This window comes from Schistocerca piceifrons, chromosome 8 (genome assembly GCF_021461385.2).
Source record: "Schistocerca piceifrons isolate TAMUIC-IGC-003096 chromosome 8, iqSchPice1.1, whole genome shotgun sequence".
Taxonomy (NCBI): Eukaryota; Metazoa; Arthropoda; class Insecta; order Orthoptera; family Acrididae; genus Schistocerca; species Schistocerca piceifrons.
This window is the reverse complement of record NC_060145.1, coordinates 51,208,570-51,225,898: the sequence shown is the minus strand read 5'-3', so window position 1 is coordinate 51,225,898 and position 17,329 is coordinate 51,208,570.

The window sequence follows — 17,329 nt, the reverse complement described above, 5'->3', positions numbered from 1 at the left end:
GTTTCAGAGAATGACTATATTATCACTAGCTGAGTACGAAGTGTATTTATTTCACTATTCTATAAGTCCAATTCCTCCTTGCCCTTCTCTCTTCCCATCTCCTCGTCCCTCCTCATCCTTCCCTTCCCTCCCCACCTCTCATCCCTTCTTCTGCTCCTCCCCATTCTCTCTGTCCATCTCCTTATCCACTTTCTGCATATATCCTCCTTCGCTTGCTACTGTTGTGCTGTACACACCGGTGCCTCTAATACCCAGTAGCACGTCCTCTTGCATTGATGCATGCCTACATTCGCCTTGGCATACTATACACAAGTTCATCGAGGTACTATTGGCCCGGACTGTTCCACTCCTCAACGGCGATTCGGTATAGATCCGTTACAGTAGATGGTAGGTCATATTGCCCATAAACAGCCCTTTTCAATCTATCCCAGGCGTGCTTGGTAGGATTCATGTCTGGAGAACATGGTGGCTACTCTAGTCGAGCGATGCCGTTATCCTGAAGGAAGTCATTCACAAGATGTGCACGATTGGGGGGGGGGGGGCGAATTGTCGTCTATGAAGACGAATGCCTCGCCAATATGCTGCCGATATCGTTTCACTATCGGTCAGAGGATGGCATTCACGTATCGTACAGCCGTTACGGCGCCCTCCATGACCATCAGCGGCGTACGTCGGCCCCACATAATGCCACCTCCAAGCAGCAGGGAACCTCCTCCTTGTTGCACTCTCTGGTCAGTGTGTCTAAGGCGTTCAGCCTGACCGGGCTGCCTCCATACACGTCCCCGACGATTTTCTGGTTGAAGGCATATGCTCACTTATCGATGAAGAGAACGTGGTGCCAGTCCTGAGCGGTGCATTCCACACGTTGTTAGGTCAATTTATACCGCGCTGCATGGTCTCGTGGTTGCGTAGATGGACTTCGCCATGGACGTTGGGAGTGAAGTTGAGAATCATGCAGCCGACTGCGCGCAGTTTGAGTCGTAATACGACGTCCTGTGGCTGCACGAAAAGCATTATTCAACATGGTGGCGTTGCTGTCAGGGTTCCTCCGAGCCATAATCCGTAGGTAACGGTCATGCACTGCAGTAGTAGCCCTTCGACGGCCTGAGCGAGGCATGTCACGGACAGTTCCTGTCTCTCTGCATCTCCTCCATGTCCGAACAACATCGCTTTGGTTCAGTCCGAGGCACCTCCACACGTCCCTTGTTGAAATCCCTTCCTGGCACAAAATAACAATGCGGATGCGATCGAACCGCGGTATTGACCGTCTAGGCATGGTTGAACTACAACAACACGAGCAGTGTACCTCCTTCCTGGTGGAGTGACTGGAAGTGATAGGCCGTCGGATCCCCTCCGTCCAACAGGAGCTGCTCATGAGTTGTTGTTTACGTCTCTGGGCGGTTTTAGTGCCATCTCTGTTAAGTCAAAGCGATTGTGTCTGTTGTAAAATATCCGTACTCAACGTCCATCTTCAGAAATTCTGGGAACCTTTTTTGATTTGTGTACTTGAATAATATTTGTACACATATTTCAGTTGTATCTCTAGAGAATTGTTGCAGTTTCGTTTCCACGCAACTCAATGGTTATGACATCTTATCTCTCAACTGTATGTCGTAAGATGTTACAATTCTGCACATACATTCAGTGGTATAAGTGAAGTCTATCCGCAAATTCTGTCAAATTTAGAGCTGATAGTAAAAGAATAATAAATTAAGAACTCATGCGTGATGCACCAGATTTACCGTACGAACAGCGAAAATGTGGTAAGCGATAAGCATTTTCTTATCATGACATTATGGAAATTGTCATAGAGAGAAAATTTCTTGAAGGTTTGCAATTATGGGTAAACTTTGTTGCAAGTGTTTCCATTCTCTAATACTGGATGAATTAATTCTGGGTGTTTGTGCATTGTAATCTTACCCTTCCACACATCACCATTACAGTTCACATTTTTGTACAAATTTTGGAAAACTTCTACAGGAGTATGACTACAAACGAAGACCTTTTTTATCTTTATTATCTCTTTGTTGTCGTCGATGGCTCAAAGTCTTGTCTAGGATTATATTCTTGCAGCTGAAATTTCGATTTAATGGGTTCCTGCACACGAAATAAATGAAGATTTGCCTGTTGCTATGATTTTCTTTTATTTTTACCCCATTCTCCTAAATCACACCGACTTTGCAATTTTCACTTCACTCACACCAAAAATTACATTGATGTTGACAAGTTTAGAAAAACGTCTATCTCCATCAGAGGCATGCCCACCATTACTTACATTCCAGAGAGTCTACAAACCAAAATAGTTTACAAGCTTTCTCGTCAGGAGAAGAACCTTTACCACTAATTACATCATTATTTCATGAATAAATATAGAAACAAATTTAGTAATTAGCGTTTGATTGGGAAATTAATAATATAAATTTTAAGTATTCCAGAAATCTTGTAATTTCAATTATTCTCAAAAGTAGAGTAATTGTAACTGTTAGTGCATATCGATAGTAACACATTAATTCCTTTTTTACACATTTTAGCCTGAAATATAATACATCGTATACAAAATCATATGAATTCCTTTAGTGGAACAGCTGAGATAATTTTAACCTATGTAAGAATCGATAGTTTACGTGGTATCGGTTATCTCTATAAAAAAAAGGTAATGTTAGAGGAGGCTGACTCGTTATAGTGTGCAACACTTCTTTCTCGCCATTCCTTTCATCGGTGGGTTCTTTCCAGCCAGAAAGTGACTGGTGTACAAAATTCGGTTCTGACCTCTCCATTAGTTACGTACGAGATGTGCAACATACGTACATACATCTTTATAATATGTGTTTCACATATGCCGATGATATAGCTGTCCTAGCTGAAAGTGAAGAAGATCTTGTAGCCCTACTAAATAGAATGGATAAAGTTATGGGGGAAGAATATAATATGAGAATTAATAAAGCAAAAACAAAAGTAATGGCATGCGACATAAAAGATCAAGTGAAAGTCCAAGTACATGTAGGCAATGAACTGCTTGAACAAGTTCATAAATTTACTTACCTGGGCAGTAATATTACCAGGGATGGAAGGAGCAAGGCAGACGTAAGAAGTACAATTGCTCAAGCAGAGGCTGCTTTTAATAAGAAGAAAAACATCTTAACATCTAAGAGCATCAGGTTTGAAATCAGGAAAAGATTTTTGAAATCATATGTGTGGAGTGTGGCATGCTATGGCTGTGAAACATGGACTCTCGGGACAGAGGAAGACCTGAAGCTAAATTCTTTTCAAATGTGATGCTATAGACGCATGCTCAAAATAAAATGTATCGACAAGGTCACAAACGAAGTGGTTCTGGAAAGAGCAGGTGAGAAGAGAATCTTCTGGAGTATCGTTTTTAAAAGAACAGTGCAATTTACAGGCCATCTATCAAGACATAAAGGACTCCTGAACACAATCATAGTGGGATATGTCGAGGAAAAAAGACCAAGAGGAAGACAAAGGCTGAGGTACATGGATCAAATCGTGAAAGATATGGGATGTAACACCTGCAAAGAAATAAAGAGAAAAGCTGAACGACGCACAGAATGGAGACAATCTGCCATTGTAGCTGTGGCAAACCAATCCTTGGATTGACCACTACAGAAGAAGATTATTTCACTTGCGGGAACTGAACGGCTGAGATTAGGTGCGGCGTGATTCCTATAAAGAATTAAGTTTCACCTTGGCAGATGCATAATCGTTGTCAGTGAACACGTAATAAGTTAGCAAATTAAAGTATCTTATGTTTCCCTTATTTCAATAAACCAAAACATACAGTCTGAACATAATCTTAAATTTCTGAAGCCATGCTGATGATTCAAAATTTGTGTGTAATGACCAAACATTTATTGATTCTTTTTCCGTGTACTTTATACAATGAATTAAAAAGTTACCCGTCTGTAACTGAGAGACAATGTCTGGCGGGTTATTGATGTGATAGCATATCACTCTGACCTGGTATCCTCCAAATTCAAGGCATGGGATCACCAACTTCGTATCGTTTGGTTCAAGAAAAATGTAGCGTGGCAGCTACGAGTTTCATGTTTCTCTGATGCGTCGCTGTTGTCGAGCGGTACTCGGCTACACCGTGCTCTTATCAGCCCGCTGCGACAAGTGTCAGCGGCGGAGAAAAGAGAGGCGGCGTGCGTGATAAGTCAGCCGCTTGTAAGAGGGCCTCATCTTGCTGACGTCAGCACGCGAAGGTCTCGCCATGTACGCCCGTGACCTTCCGCGAGATGGTCTCTCTAAGACCACAGGTCGGGCAGCACAAGGCTTTATTGCAGATGCCTGCACTAGACGACATAGTGCATTGAGGAAGTTCGATAATTTTCTATTTCGTGCGTCTTACTTGCATTGATATAAAATTCAGCCGAAGTGGTTACTGATTTAGGGCTCACACACCCATTCTCAAACTACACTTCAAATGGGCTCTGAGCACTATGTCAAACTACACTCCTAACAATTACAAAGCATATAACTTACAATTATGTATACAAACTACGTATGTCCACATTACAGGTAGTCATATGGTTACGGACATACTTTGCTGTGAAGCATAGTTATTCATAGAATACGGTGACAAAAGGCACAGCAAAATACATCGCGGTCAACGAGTACCTTCACTAAACTTAGCCTATGCGTCCGTCGCTACTGACTGACACGACACAACTGACAAATATTGCCTACAGCATTCAACAGGACACCTTTGTGTCTCCCTCATACATACACACATGCGCATATGGCTGCCTACTAGTTTTCTATGTTGCTGCCTCAAACACTGTCTTTTTTATTGATAAGGTATTTAAAAGTAAAGCAACATAAAATTTACATTGTAGAAAATATTGACAATTTCGTTTCACAAAATGTCGTGGCATCCAAATGAATATATCAATTTTACATTACAGGAAATGTTAACTTTTTTTAACAAATGATGTAGCGTCCATATGGAACATACGAAGCCAGGAGGTGACGACATAGAGCGCCATCCTGTATACAGATCTGTATTTTTGTAGCAAGGTATAGTACCAAGCATTACTACCTTGCATACAGGGGGTCAATGCCAAAATCTAAAATGTACTCTATATTATTGCATGTCAGCCACGTACTGTCTAAAATAAAGTAAGGCGAAATACATCAAACAGTTAGAAATTTAGAAATTGCGTTATTAGTGTACCCTTTGATACCTAACCCACAGTAATGCATTAAATAAACATCACACAGCACCATGCTGACAATAATCCGACGAATTTATCATTCATGGCACGAAGGCTGCATTCAAAGCCAAACCTTACTTGCGTATTGATCATACAAACATAATAATCATAGGTAAAAGTATTACGTTAAATGCTGGCAACATAGCATTACACAGGGCTACATTAAAAAACAGCTTGTTACATATAATATGCACCATCACTAGGTAGGCTGATTTATGTCGCACAACTTTTAACCAGTGTCTCAAACGATTTCGTGCCATATTGTATAAGTAATTAGTGTAATTTCAAGGTATGTCCGTAAGCATATGATTACCTTTAATATGGACATACATAATGTTTATACACATTACTGTACATCCAATTTTTCTCAGTACCGAATAGTTGCGGACCTACCATTCGGTGGCAGATGCCTCAAATAAGCAAGACATAATCATTGTGTATTAGTGTCTACAAGTTGCGACAGCTGGAGAAATTTCAGACATTTCTCATGAGTAGACTCTTCTTTTTCTTCTTCTTCTTCTTTTCATTTTTCGCTTTTCTAGTAAGGGTCGGAATTTTTGTATGGGTCAAGGCAATGTTAGTGATAGTTGGTGCCCGGAAATCCTTCCTGTTAGCTGAAGTGCTTGGTTTAAAAACAGGTAAAGACAGGGGGGGCTGTCATTCGCCCCTACTGCTCAGTCTGTAGAAAGAAGAGAAAAAAGACAGAAATAAAAGAAAGCTTCAAGAATTGGATAAATATTCAGGGTGAAAGGTTTTCAATGATACGATTCGGTGATGACATTGCTGTCCTCAGTCAAGATGATGAAGAATTAGCAGAACTAGCACTGTGAGTACTGGGCGGGAGTCGTGCTTCGGTAGCTCAGATGGTAGAGCACTTGCCCGCGAAAGGCAAAGGTCCCGAGTTCGAGTCTCGGTCGGGCACACAGTTTTAATCTGCCAGGAAGTTTCAATAACGACATACACTGATCAGATAGAACATTATGATCACCAATATACTATCGACATTAACTCATCCAGCTGATAGCAGAGCCACCTGCAAGGAAAACACACACGGTACATGTAGGATCAGTTAGCGTGCTGTCCGTTTGTTGAATGGGGAAGGCGCACGTGCTATCCGAGTTCCATTCAGGACAGATCGTGATAGCCCGGAGGCTCGATACAAGCATTTCGAAAAGTGGACGACTTTTTGGGTTTCGAGGAGTGCTGTGGTGATTGTCTTTAACACGTGGCGAAGCCAAGGTGAAGCCATATCCAGACGACTTGGTGTTGGGTGGCCACCCCTCATTACAGATGTCGGACCTCGTACGCTCAGCAGGCCAGACTGGTAAAACAAGACAGCGGCGAACAGTGGCGGAACTAACATCTGACTTTAATCCTGGGCAGAGTAAGAGTGTTTCTGAACACACAGTGCACCTAACACTCCTAAAGGTGGGCCTCCGCAGCAGACGACCCATGCGTGTGCCAATGTTAACACCACGATATCGGCAACAACAACTTAAATGGGTTCGTGACAATCGGCTCTGGAAGTCGGCAAAGTGGCAGAGCTTTGCATGGTGCGATGAATCCTTAGACATTTTTCATCACGCCGATAAGAGGGCGAGAATCTGTCGTCCTCCAGGGGAACTGCTCCTTGACATCTTTACTGCAGCACGGAGAAATGCTGGCGGTGGCTCCATTATACTACGGGGAACATTCACGTGGACATCCGTGGATCCAGTATAGCTCGTGCAAGGCACCAAGACGGCCAAGGGGTATCGTACACTGATTCAAGACCACGTATCCCCCCTAGGTGACGATCACTTTTCCCGATGGAAGTGGCATTTTCCTACACGTTTCAAGGCCAGGTGTGTGATGTAGTGGTTCGAGAAACACAGTGGCGAGTTCCATTTGACGTACTGTCACCCCAGATCGCCAGATTTGAACCTGGTCAAACACATCTGGCACGTTGCTGCATTTGGTGTCAGAGCTCATCGTCCTCACCTCCCTCCCCGGAATTTACGGGAATCAGGTGGCTTGTGTGTGCAGACGTTGTGCCAACTCCCTCCAGCTATGCGTCAAGGCCTCATTGCTTCTACGATGCGACGCTGCTGTTGCCCGTAACAAAGGTGGACATACCGCCTATTTGGGATCTGCTTATAATGTTATGGCTGGTAAGTACACTGCTGACCATTAAAATTCCTACACCAAGAAGAAATGCAGATGATAAACGGGTATTCAATGGACAAATATATTATACTAGAACTGACATGTGATTACGTTTCCACGCAATTTGGGTGCATAGATCCTGAGAAATCAGTACCCAGAACAGCCACCTCTGGCCCTAATAACGGCCTCGATACGACTGGGCGTTGAGTCAAACAGAGCTTGGATGGCGTGTACGGGTACAGCTGCCCATGCTGCTTCAACACGATACCACAGTTCATCAAGAGTAGTGACTGGCGTCTTGTGACGAGCCACTTCCTCGGCCACTATTGACCAGACGTTTTCAATTGGTGAGAGATCTGGAGAATGTGCTGGCCAGGGCAGCAGTCGAACATTTTCTGTATCCAGAAAGGCTCGTACACGACCTGCAACATCTGGTCGTGCATTATCCTGCTGAAATGTAGGGTTTCCCAGGGATCGAATGAAGAGTAGAGCAACGGGTCGTAACACGTCTGAAATGTAACGTCCACTGTTCAAAGTGCCGGCAATGCTTACAAGAGGTGACCGAGACGTGTAACCAATGGTTCCCCATACAATCGCGCCGTGTGATACGCCAGTATGGCGATGACGAATAGACGCTTCCAATGTGCGTTCACCGCAATGTCGCCAAACACGGATGCGGACGCGACTATCATGATGCAGTAAACAGAACCTGGATTCATCCGAAAAATTGACGTTTTGTCATTCGTGCACCCAGGTTCGTCGTTGAGTACACCATCGCAGGCCCTCCTGTCTGTGATGCAGCATCAAGGGTAACCGCAGCCATGGTCTCCGAGCTGATAGTCCATGCTGCTGCAAACGTCGTCGAACTGTTCGTGCAAATGGTTGTAGTGTTGCAAACGTCCACATCTGTTGACTCAGGGATCGAGACGTGACTGCCGATCCGTTACAACCATGCGGATGAGTTGCCTGTCATCTCGACTGCCAGTGATACGAGGCTGTTGGGATCCAGTACTGCGTTCCGTATTACACTCCTGAACCCATCGATTCCATATTCTGCTAACAGTCATTGGATCGTGACCAACGCGAGCAGCGATGTCGCTATACGATAAACCGCAATCGCGATAGGCTACAATCCGACCTTTATCAAAGTCGGAAAAGTCATGGTACGTATTTCTTCTTCTTACACGAGGCATCACAACAACATTTCACGAGGCAAGGCCGGTCAGCTGCTGTTTGTGTATGAGAAATCGGTTGGAAACTTTCCTCATGTCAGCACGTTGTAGGTGTCGTCACCGGCGCCAACCTTGTGTGAATGCTCTGAAAAGCTAATCATTTGCATATCGCAGCATCTTCTTCCTGTCGGCTAAATTTCGCATCTGTAGCACGTCATCTTTGTGGTGTAGCAATTTTAATGACCAGTAGTGTACAATTACTGCAGATCGAACAAAAGATAGTTTCTCTATGATTCCAGAGAAGCTTGTCGCGTCTGTTGAACAGGTCATTGCCACATTCGCGAGTATTTCACGTTGACGATTCTGTTTGCAGCAGTCTTCCTGTAGCATCATGAGGCTTAAATTGATCTCTAAAAGCATTCGGCGCACGCGGCTTGGCAAAATTCGTGCCTCCAGAGCTTGTGTGCAGTCGAAAGCTAATCCCACAGATCCACTCAGGCAGCGCCCACGGTCCTGCTGCGTAAGCCTGTCGTGTGCCGGCCGCAAACTCTTTGCGCTCCACCGACAGCCGTCTCTGTTCCGGGAAACAGTTTCCACAATACGCGGCGGCCAGAGAGAGCCGCTGATACAGAAAATGAAGCGACCGCGGGGAAGATCTGCTTCCGTGGCCTCGTGGGCTTCTGCAAGTATAAACTACGGAAATCCGGATTACTGCAATGAAGCATTTGTGAAATTAGCCGCTGAATCGTTTTCTGCAGGATTGTATTTATTTTTCCTGTTCCCGTCGCATACATCAAGTGAAATACACTGCGTGAGTTGATGCACCGACCAGATAAAAAATACAAATAAAAAATTGTTTGTACAAAAATGTGAAGTTTTCAATTCAACTGACGGCCTTTTGCAGCGATCTTCTTCACTACTGTAGCAAAGTACTAGTTCTGTCCAGTGAAGGACAGCGAAAAAACTCAATATACAGAGGGGTCCAATGCAATGTATCTACTGTTAAAAAGTCCATAACTTGCAAACTAAATGACGGATTTGTCTCAGTTTTGGTGAAAGTGTAGCTTAAAGTCCAACTTAAAGGTATCTCTGCAGGTGTTCGAAATGGTAACTATTAACATCCACACACAAACGATGCCGCCGAACTGCAGCACGAACTACTGACTGCATCGTATTTAGTTGGATATTTGCACATAATGTACGATGGATTCACGAAGTTCAGCCAACGTGCATGGTTTTTGGCAATAAACGACGTCCTTTAGTGTTCCTCACAGGTAAAAGTCCAGAGGAGTTAGGTCTGGAGAAGTGGTGGATACTCCACAGCACCTCTACGGTCTATGCATCTTCCTGGTAGATTTTAGGCGAGATACGCCCTAACACGATTTTGGTAGTGGGCTGGGGCACCATCTTGTTGAAAGTAAACTCTTCCGTTTCCATAAAAGTCTCGGATGGCAGGTAAAATGGACGTCTGAAGCTTCTGAAGGTACACCTCACTGGTAACTGTGCCGTCAAAGAAGAATGGCCCAATCAAGCCCCGGTAAGACAACCCACACCACACGTTCACTCCTGGCAAATTCACGGCTTTGTCTACATGAACGTTTGGATTTTCGGCGGGCCAGTAGATGCAATTGTGACGATTTACTGTACCATTGAGTTTGGACTGTGCCTCGTCAGACCACACAATCATCTCTGCAAACTCTTCATCGTTGCGCACCATGTTAGTAAACCACTCGCAGTACTCCATTCTACGATCTGGGTCACCCTCGTTCATTGCATGTAGTAATCGTGGGATGTAGCACTTCCACTTTGCTGTCTTCAAAATTCGCCGAACACTTGAGTGACTCACTCCAGTTTCACGGGCACACTGTCTCACAGACTTCTGTGGTGAGCGAGTGAGTTGTTATAACACACGACGGGAGTTAGTTGGACTTGTTACTGTTACAGGTCGACCAGATCGTTGTTTGTGTACATCTATAACACAGCCTTCGGCTTCAAATTTGTCTCGAATGCGACGAATCGTTAAATGTGTCGGTGGCTCTGTTTGATACTCTTTTCGCCATTACCGTTGAACCTCATTAATGTTTCTATACTTAAAATACCACTTCAAAACGGACTTCCTTTCATCTAACGTAAGCCTTGCGCTAGCCATGTTTACTCGAGTAACTTGGTGCAACTAAGAACAAAACACTGACTATCTGGCGACTGTCATCTGACAAAACAAAACAACGCAATACAACGCTTGTGTGGTGATTGCCGAAACTACAAACTATTACACTACCGAAGATGAGAGAACTCCGTCAATTAGTTTGCCAGTTATGGACTGTTAAACAGTGGATACATTTTTTTGGACCCCGCTGCATGCTGTTCAGTGAAAGGTCTGCAAGTGAAAATAAGGATTTCTATATTGCACAAATCATAGCAGAAATCGCGATGATAATATCCTGAAGCTATGCTAATAATTACACTAGTAATGAACACTGAGATACACTGAAGTGACAAAAGTCGTGGGATAGCGATTTTCACATATAGAGGTCGCGGTAGGGTCAAATACACAGTATATAAATGTGCTGTACATTGGCGAGCAGTCATTTGTACTCAGTGATTTATGTGGAAAACTTTCCGACGTGATTATGGCCGTACGAAGGAAATTAACGGAATGAGATTTCCACTCTGAAGCGAAGTGTGCGCTGATATGAAACTTCCTGGCAGATTAGAATTGTGTGCCGGACCGAGACTCGAACTCGGGACCTTTGCCTTTCGCGGGCAAGTGCTCTACCAACTGAGCTACCCAAGAACGACTCCCGACCCGTCCTCACAGTTTCACTTCTGCCAGTACCTCATCTCCTACCTTCCAAACTTCACAGAAGCTCTTCTGCGAACCTTTCAGAACTAGTACTCCTGGAAGAAAGGATATTGCGGAGACATGGCTTAGCCACAGCCTGGGGGATGTTTCCAGAAAGAGATTTTCACTCTGCAGCGCAGTGTGCGCTGATATGAAACTTCCTGGCAGATTAAAACCGTCTGCCGGATCGAGAATCCAGCTCGGGACCTTTGCCTATCACGGGCAAGTGCTCTACCAACTAAGCCACTGTGAAGTTTGGAAGGTAGGAGACGAGGTACTGACGGAAATGAAGCTGTGAGGATTTAACAGACTTTGAACATGGATCTAGACGCAAGGGGTAGTCCATTTTGGGAATCGTTCGGGATTGCAATTTTCTGAGATCGACAGTTTTAATAGTGTGTCGAGCACACCAAATTTCAGGCATTAACGCCCACCACGGACATCGCAGTTGAGGACGGCTTTCACTTCACCGAGAGCTGCAGCGTTTGCATAGAGTTGTCAGTCCTAACAGGAAAACAACGCTGCGTGAAATAACCTTAGGAATCAATGAGCGACGTAAGATTTACATATGGGTTAGGACAGTGCGGCGAAATTTGGCGTCAGTGGGCTATGGCAGCAGACGACGAACGCGAGAGCCTTTGCTGACAGCGCGACATGGCCGGCAGCGCCTCTACTGGGCTCGTGAGCGTATCGGTTGGGACCTAGACGACTGGAGAACTTCGGTCTGTTCAGATGAGTCCCGATTTCAGTTGATAAGAGCTGACAGTAGGGTTCGAGTTTGGCACAGATCCCATGAAGCCATGACCCCAAGTTGTCAGCAGTGTGCTAGCTTGTGGTGGTTCCATAATGGTTTGGGATGTGCTTACATGGAATCGACTGGGTCGTCTCATCCAACTGAACCGATCATTGATTGGAAATGGTTATATTCGGATACTTGGAGACAATTTCGAGCCATTCATGGAATGCATATTCCCAAACCACTATGGAATATTTATGGAGGCAATGTACCATGCCACCAGGCCACGACTGTCTGCAACTGGTTTGAAGAAGATTTCAGACAATTCGAGCCTATGATCTACCCTACCGGATCGCCCGACATGAATTCCACAGAACGTTCATGGGACATTATCAAAAAGTCAGTTTGGGCACAAAATCTTGCACAGGTAACACTTTCGAAATTATCCACAGCTATAGAAGCAACATGGCCCAATATTTCTGCAGGGAACTTCCAACTGCTTGTTCAGTCATACCTCGTCATGTTGATGAAAATGGTACAAATGGCTCTGAGCACTATGGGACTTAACTTCTGAGGTCATCAGTCCTCTAGAACCTAGAACTACTTAAACCTAACTAACCTAAGGACATCACACACATCCATGCCCAAGGCAGGATTCGAACCTGCGAAAACGGAAATCACACACATCCATGCCCGAGGCAGGATTCGAACCAGCGACTGTAGCGGCCGCGTGGTTCCATACTGTAGCGCCTAGAACCGTTCGGCCACTCCGGCCGGCTCATGTTGATGCACTACGCCGAGCAAATGAAAGTCCGACACGATATTAGGTGGTATCCCACGACTTTTGTCACATCAATGTATGATATAGTTCTCAGTGGTTAGGTACTTTCTACCTTGTAGAGTTGGATACCTGTATCTATGCAGGTGGTTTCCGTGTCAAAAATTAGTATTCCCATTTGCTTACGTTTGTTATATTGTCTCATAGTGATATCATAACCACAAAAAATTTTGTTGCGGGTTGCATGTTATAATAGGAGAAATTTGAAATTGAGCCGGACGTCACTTCTATAACCACTTTAACCTACAACGTCATGGCCACAGAAAAATCTACAAGTCACGCAGAACATTTTTAACAAGGTATTATTGCTAAACACACAACTACTGGGCACTTGTGGATATCACGTGAATATTGCGAATTGATGAACCAAATGACTGATCGAAGCTCTGACAGTTTCACTTCACAAAAAGTACAGAATGTGATGTACTCGCGACTCGCGATCACATTTGGTATTTCTGGAGGGTAAAGTAAACAACGTTCGCTGCATTGCACAAGCTATAATCCCCGTGCAGTTGCCATTGCTTCATTCAATCGGAAGGTGATGTGCTTTTTTAGCAGGGCTCCAACCCCCGCCCCCCCCAAACGTTGCCCCATGCGGCAGTCACCTTCCCGCCAAGGCGCAACAAACAACGCCTTCAACCTAAGCGCGCGGCATCGCAAAAAAGAAAAACACAGATGGAGAGATGAAGAGAGGGATCCACCTTTTTACATCCATCCGTTGACACTGACGTGGACTGTTAACGGTCATTTGTCGATAACCAACTGAATAGTTTTGGTAATCGACAGATGCAGACATATACCTTACTAACCTTGAATGTGAATAGAATCACTTCCGAGTTTAGACTTGTGGCGCTGCGCCAATTTATTTACGATTCAGGTGCAGACACGATAGTTCTGTAAGAAGTATTACTTGAAAATTTTTCCAATACCGACTATTCTTCTTTCTTTACTGTGGGTCCTGAACTACCTACTGGTACTGCGGTATTTTACGGAGAAGAAATATCACTGTTTGATTTTGAAGTTCTTGATAACGGCCGAGGAGCAGGCTGCACTTTTGTGACCATCCTTTGATTCTTCTCTACGCCTCTTTAGGTCCGTTCGTTCCACAGATCGTGCGGTTTTATAAAGAGGATAGTTTATTTATTTCATTAAAGTCCGCAGAAACTTCAGTTAGGCGGAGATTTTATTTATGTTTTGCTTCTTGTGGATCAGGCCTGTAATTTTGTCAGTGAGGAACTAGACGATTTGTTCGTTCTTCGAAAACAGGAGATGTGTGGTTGTGTCAATAACCCACTCTCGTCAGGTATACGTATTTTATAGCTACTTCCAGTAGCCGACTCGATCACCTTTATCTTTCTGACTCTTTACGTGGACAGCTGATAGCGATAGACGCTATACTCGCTTGTTTCACTGATCGCTGTGCCGTAGCTGTAACTTCAAACCATGTGCCGCAACCAGTAAAACTGTACCGCCTCCCCTGGGTGCCGAACACATCCCTCTTTATAGGATCTTTCCGTCGAGATTATCGTTCGAGAGGTTTGGGACCATAGCTTGCGTTCGTAGGACAGTTATCCTTCCCTAATGCAATGGTGGTCAGAGCATGCCAAACCTTTGCTCCGGAAAGCTTTAATGTCTTACGGCCCCTAGAGGGCGAGGGATCTCCGTCGGACAGAAGACTTATTATTCTTTCATCAACTTTACAAAGGTGACAGACAAGTTGCCTAATGGATTGCGGATGTCCGCCATGTTAAGTAGAAATTTCTTCAGTTAAAGAGGCAACAAGTAAGAGGACTCACAACCCCGCTTCTTCCTACAGGATGAACTGACCTCCTTGTATGACCTTATCCAGATGAGGACACGTAGCAAAAGAGCATGCATCATGTCCCTTACCCACAACGATGGTCACATATTGACATCCTAACGTGACGTCTGCACAGCGATCTATAATTACTTTACCAGTCTTTATGATGACCCAGCTACTACAAACAAGGGCAAAGACGCAAACCGTGCAGGGATTAAGTGACGTCTATGACGAAATTTAGAAAATGCCTAATAATAAAACTTAAAATGAGTATAGCGTAACAAGTCAAAGCTAAAAATCCACTTACAAGGTAAAGGGACGTATAAGGTAGCGTCAGTGTTGTTGATAATTCTTCCGGGTTATATGGCCGTGGTCCATGGAATACTTCTATTCCTAACGTTTCGTCCAATACTACGTTGAACATCCTCAGAGGTATGGCTGGTCCTGTTGAGTCCTGCCGACTGACGAGTCGGGCGTCGGAGAGCGGCCTAAATACTGAGGAAAGTGGGCGTGGTCTAGCTTGCACATAGTAGAAGAGAGAAAACTAGTGAAAGATAAAATGTAGCTATCGATAATAGTCCATCACAGATAAAAATCACTTATCGATTCTGGAACACCACTGTCCATATCTCGCTTAATTTCAAGGCCTCTTCTTTCCTATTAAAATTATCTTCATGTTTATAAATTTCAATAGCCTCCCTATACAGTCGTGGATAACAGTTCGTGGTAGCACTTAAAACTGTAGATTCAGAAAACTTAACTACATGGTCACCAGACTGAAGTGCATGTTCCGCAACGACCGATTTCTCTATTTTACCCAGTCGGCAAAGACTTTTATGCTCCTTTTCCCTCGTATTCACACTTCGTTTCGTAGTTCCAATATAGACCTCGCCACAGATACACGGAATTTTATACACACCGCTAGATGACACTGGTGGCCTTCTATCTTTAACAGAACGAAGTACTTGTCCTATTTTTCTGGTAGGTTTGAATACCGGTTAGATAATAAGATCTAATGTACAGAGTACTAATACCACTGTAGTGGCAGTGACTTATTAACAAATCGTTGAGAGCATTGTCTCAGGATGAGATTTCAGTTCTCGCAAAAGGAGGTAATTATGCTATTACTCCTACACATGTACCCAAAAAGGCCCCATCCCGTCCTCCTTACCCCCCAGGATGCCATTGATGTCTGCTTCCTCCGCCGCCTCCTCCTCCTCCTCCCCTCCCTCTTCCTACAAGTACGTCCTCTCTCGTATCCTTCCCTCCTCGAGGCCCGGAACCTCTCCCTCCTTCTCTGCCAACACTTCCCTGGAGCCCCCATTTCCCTCCTCACTCCCAGGAGAGACAGTTCTCATCTCCTCCCCCAGCCCTCCCTCCATACTGACATCCTCTACTGCATCCCAATCACCTGTTTTGGCCCTAACGCCTCCCTCATCCCTGCTCCTTCCCCGTCTCCTACCTGCCAACCTCAACGCCCGCGTCGCCCGCCGACCCTCACCGCCGTGATCACTCGGCTCAGTCCGACGATCATGGAGGAGGAGGTGTTGGTGGAGCTTGAGGCGCATCTCTCGCTGGAGGTGCGGGTGGTCCGCCGCATCTTTAACTCCTCTTGCACCACCCACCTTATGCGGGTTTTCGCAGAGGATGCCCCCTCCATTGGCTGCCTTCTGAAGGAGGGTGCCATCCTCTTCCACCAGAGATAAAAGGTTGGCCCCTCCCATTCCCCTCCTCAATCCCTCCGCTGCCAGAGATGTCTGCGCTACAATGCGCACACAACAGCTGAGCACCACGTGGCCCCCACCTGCCCGCATTGTAAACAAGCGAACTTCCTCTGGCAGTGCCCTAACCTTCAGTCTCCTCCCTCCTGTAATACCTGCAATCTCCCGCATCCCACCTACTCCCAAAAATATGAGGCCAACCCCCTCCGACCACCCCTGAACTCACCATCCCTGTCCGCCCTCTGGACGCCCCCACCCCTCCTGGCAATTCCCTTCGTCCCTCTCCCACTGCTGAGGACATCATCAGGTTCCTCACCATTGTACTGCAAAATGTCCACCCATTCCACCGCCCTCACACCTTCCAACATATATCCCTCGCCGCCTGTTCCATCTTTCACTTAAAAATGTATGCCACCTACTCTCACAACCAAGCCCATTTCACCTTCTCCCGTCTCAACACCTCGTCTAAATCCTTGTCATGGTGCGACAACACCGTATCCTGTTCAACAACATCCGTTCCCTTCCCGCCAACAAGAACCTCTTCATGCACACCCTTACAACCCACCATGTGGATGCATTCCTCCTCAATCAAACCTTCCTCCAACCCCACCACACTGTCCACACTTTGCCCTACCTTCTCCACTGCTCTGATAATCCCCTCCCGATAGCGCGTGGTTGAGTTGCCATTGGTCACCACCACCAGATCTCGGTTCGGCTCCAACCTCTCCTTTCCGACCCCACCAAACACCTGATCCTTAGTCTCTTCTTCCCCGGCCTTACCGTCAACTGCACCACCATCTATGTCTGCCCTAACACCCCTATTCCTTTCGACTTCCTCTC